Source organism: Oxyura jamaicensis, chromosome Z (genome assembly GCF_011077185.1).
Source record: "Oxyura jamaicensis isolate SHBP4307 breed ruddy duck chromosome Z, BPBGC_Ojam_1.0, whole genome shotgun sequence".
Classification (NCBI taxonomy): Eukaryota; Metazoa; Chordata; class Aves; order Anseriformes; family Anatidae; genus Oxyura; species Oxyura jamaicensis.
This window is the reverse complement of record NC_048926.1, coordinates 51,105,905-51,110,377: the sequence shown is the minus strand read 5'-3', so window position 1 is coordinate 51,110,377 and position 4,473 is coordinate 51,105,905. Positions and strand designations below refer to the sequence as shown.

The window sequence follows — 4,473 nt, the reverse complement described above, 5'->3', positions numbered from 1 at the left end:
ACCAGGTTATTCTTGTGATTAATTATGTCAATCCCATGGGTACCTATATAATTTCAGTTTGGAAAATAATTACAATACCATCAGTATGTCTGTTGGGGGAACATAACATTTGTATAAACCTCTAGCGCTCCCTTTATGTATTACAACAATTAATTAAAATATACTACAGCCCAATGGCAGTATTTCGTCTGCTTGAACAAACAAGTACTACTGATGCCACAAACACGTATGATCTCATGACCTTCCAGATCAGATGACAAAATCAGGGGAGTTCAGCATTAGAGAAGCAGATGAAATTTTAGACAGTCAGTGAAAGCCAGTTTGTAAGATCTTGAGATTTCTTTGGTGTTGATTAAAGACACTAGTAGATTCTTTATCTGCAAATGGATTATGTGCCTTAGATTCTTGTTTAGTCAATCACAACAATAGAAAAATGACAAAAATAAAAAATAAAAAATAAAAAGTGTAGGCAACTAATTCTTAACTCCAGGTTTAAATTTCTCAAGTTTGCCTATAGCAAGGGTTGGTTTTCTACCACCCACACATTGCTTTGCTTACGTGAAAGAAAAATCTGACAAGCTTTCAAAAAACTCCACCTCTGATTCTCTTGCTGTTAATCTTGTCATTGTTAACACAAAATGGCTGCTTACCGAAGCCAACAACTGTCTTTCACTTTATTCTGAGCCACACCTGTTTAACCACTAGTAAAGCAACTAGTTAAATAATAATAATAATAAAAAGCTTAAGTGCACATTACATATGAATTGTTAGATATAGAAGTAGAGGTTCAGTCTTTTTCCCCATTCCTTTTTATGAAAGGGGAAACTTTCAGTATTTTTTGTTTATAGAAGTTGTTGTATATAAAGTTTCACATCTTTATTTTTTTCTCCAGTTCATCTATGGTGCTTTTGCTTGATTTTTTTTTTTTTTTTTTTTCCCCATTGGAATTCTGGGTTGAGATTTATGTGATGGAAAGCTTTCAGAAAATTTTTACATGCAAATATGAATCAAGATTTTCTGCACATCTGTGGGCCAGCATTCTCAGTACTCAACATTCATTCATATACAATTTCCCCACCATTAAAACTGTTATTCCAGAATCTTGTATCGTGACCATTTTTTTTTTTGGTCATATATACAAACAAAAAAAAAGCTACATTGCCCATTAACTTGCAGGTGTATTTCAGTCCTGATGTGAAGCACATATTTCTATTCCCCTGACTCAAAATAAAAGTTTATTTGTGGATAAAGCAGTATGCTGTGAGTAAGATTAAAAAATAAAATAAAATAAAATAAAATAAAAAGTAAAAAACAAGGCTATGAAGAGTAAATATCATTTGCAGTGAAGTTCAATCATGTTCTAAGTGAAATATAATGAAGCTTTGAGAAAATGTTCTATATTCATTCTTTCTTCAAGAAAAGCCAGTGTGTGGTGTCTGATGATGATAAATTTAGAGTTCATGACCTATAAAGGACTTCCACAGGGTAAGAAAATGTCCACTCTTTTTACCTGCCAGGCATCAAGATTGCCAATACATGCCTGTACCTCCTGGCAATGTCACTCAGTTACTTAAATGAGTGAATGCCTTTTTAAAAAGGGCTATGTCTCTCTTTTTCTTTACTAGTTTGCTTCCATCTTTCCTTTGACTGCAAAATGCAATTGGTAAATTCTGCCTTTGTTTCTCCTGGTGATATTGGCAAATAACAATATTGAAGTGATTTCAAGAACTGCTGAAGAAATAAGTTGTTCACTACGCAGAACATATAGGAGCAGGTAGAGCAAGTGTTAAGTTCCAAGTCAGGCTCATATCTCTGTGGGAACTCAGCTGGCAAATTTTCTATGCTTATTCCTAGGAATGTTATCCAGAGACATGCTATAATCCTCCCAATAGAAAATGAACAATGATGTGGAGATCTAGCATATACTCAACAAAACTGGTGGAAGTTAGGTAACTCTTTGATATGCTATGGAATTAAATCACAAGCTGGAAATCAGCAGCCATGTTAACCACTGTCTCATAGTCATGCTGCTGAACTACACAGGGAGTACACTGGTCCCTGGCCAGTGGTTTTTCCCTCCCTTTCCCTCTGCTGTCCTATAGATACAGCATGGAGTATGGAGACTCTGCAGTGCCTCAGCCGAACTGGGAGGACTGGGGCAAGAAATGCAGCAGCCAGTTTTACTCCTGGGTCTAAAAGTTCTCTTGCAGGCCTGGAGGGTGCTAAATTCAGCACCCAGTGTCTCCCATTTGTACACTTCCATGAAGGTCACAAAATAATTTTCTCCCATGGATTTTGTAATGCTCTTAGCACATATATACTGCAAGCTGGAGGTCTGAACGTCTTCCCCACACTCAAATCCAGTGGCAAGAACAGTTTTCATCAGCAGTACATGCACCTTTGAAAAGGTGGTATGTGATGCTGCAATACATTCAGGACTTCCCTGCACTTGAAGAGAACAGGGAGGGCCTAGATCAGGTGTCTCTCCCACCTTGCTGAAGTTTGGAGGAAAAGCAACCAGATCTAGTCCCCCTCAGTCTTCCTGTGGTCTTAGTGCAAGCAGCTGGATACTTGTCCTCTCAGCCAGCAGGCTGAACCAGACAGAGGATTATTTTGGATAGTCGAGGAGTTTCTGGACCCTGTTAAATAATTACATGGACCATATCAGTAGATGTTGTTGTTACAAGGCTGCCCATAATCTGGAAGGTGAAAATAAGAGGGTAAAAATAGAAAATGTATGGGTTAAAGGTGCATCTTTAGCATATAGCCAAGATTCAGTTTTCTGGTAAAGTTACAGATGGACCTGCAGAAAGTAAAGATATCAGTGCTTGCTTGTAACCATTTTTATTATATTACTGTGAATAGGAGGGTTGAATGGCATGAAGTCCTAAATGGTCTTTAACAGCACACAGTCCATCATCAGGACAGATGAAACAGAGGCAGGGAGTGAGGAAGGAAGGGAGGGAACAGTGTGTAGGTATCAAATGTGATGTAAATTATGGAGAGCGGTTTAGAAAGAAAGGAGAATTTGTTGGGAGGAGGGGACTATCAATAAATATTTTTTATAAAGTGTAAGTGAGGAGAAACACAGCAGATAAAAGGCAGGATGAGATATGGAACAATGCTGTGAAGTGAATACAGGCCTGAGAATGGAAGTACCAGCTGGAGAAGAAGGAAGGGAAAAAAAGGAGACATATGGGCAAAGGATAGAGAAAGCCTTGGTACAGGTTGTTTACCTGAAAGGACTGGATGGAGAAGCCAGTGACCTGAAAACTTTTATTTTCCTCCACTTAGCAAGTCTGTAACACTGCAGTTACCTTCTCTGTACCTATTTTATTGTCTTCACTTGGTCTTCTGAGCCCTGATTACTGGGCAGACCTTTCCAACCACCCTACCCCAGCAAAGCTTTCTTCATGGATTGTTTCAAGGCAACATTTCTGTATGCTTTAAAAGCTGCATATGTAGCTCTGGGCTCTTGACCTGAAAAGTTAATGACCTGTGGCCATTGTAGAGCACAATTACCAAAATCTGAAAGTGCCTTTGCTTCTTTTATCACTCAGGAGTATTTGGGGAGCATAAATGTATAGTGATTAGCATTTGGTGTTCTTTAAGAAAAAGCTTTGTTTAGTGTATCATTTTGGTACGTTCAGGAGCAAAACACTTTTGAACTGTTTCAGTTTCGTATCGATTTATATTAACTTGGCATGTTTATGGAGCTTATTCCATGATGGAATTTACAGTCAGATGCAAAGCCAATAGAGATAAGCTGAGGGCACTGCAAAGTGCTGAGTACCTTGAAGATGTACAGAGCAGCAACTGAGTTTACAGCTGCAACTAAGAGGAGACTCATGCCTTTGGGTTTCCAAAGGAGACACTAATTGCACTCTCCTGGGGAGACAGTTAACATGCTAAGCCACTTATCTTTTCTAATTATTCTTGATCTCTTTGCTCATTATAAAAGAAGCATGTCTCTACAAGGTAGTGCTACTTTGTTTCTGTTTCTGCTCCATCTTGTTCAAAAGCATGCAAATGAATTTGTCCTGTGGGACCTATAGCCATGGTGTTTGCATCGATGTTTTTGCTCTGATTCTGGGATTTTGGCCATGGCAGCTCGGATTGAATGAAATCTCAGGGGAGTATCTGTCCCTTTGATTAGGCACAAGATGTTCACTGTTCACACAAGTCTGTACCCTCTGTGTTTTCCAATAGGATTTTTTCTTCTGTTCTGTTTGATCCTTGCCTTCCTCTAAAGAAAGTCTCCAGACAAGTTGCCATAATGTTTGTTCTTTCTGCATGGAAGCACATAAAAACAACTCATTGTACATATGGACAAAGTGGTCAGGTGGAAAAGGAGGTGTTAATAGAACTTTCTTCAAAGCTTCTTGGCAGACAGGGGCTAATTATAGACTGCATGTTTCATAAAAAAGAAGGGCAAGCTTGTATGGGAGTTGCATTCCAAAGAATATGGTTCAG

At 38.5% G+C, this 4,473-nt stretch overlaps 1 long non-coding RNA gene across 1 annotated transcript in view; it reads right to left on the bottom strand.

Annotated features, from left to right (window-relative positions):
- Window positions 1-1,312: 1,312 nt before the first annotated feature.
- LOC118156671 overlaps window positions 1,313-4,473 on the bottom strand; it is a 14,118-nt gene continuing 10,957 nt past the window's right edge. Inside the window, exons 2-3 of the long non-coding RNA XR_004746372.1 lie at window positions 2,492-2,699; window positions 1,313-1,882 (exon numbers count right to left, since the gene is read on the bottom strand). This is a non-coding gene — a long non-coding RNA (uncharacterized LOC118156671). The remainder of the gene's footprint in view (window positions 1,883-2,491; window positions 2,700-4,473) is intronic.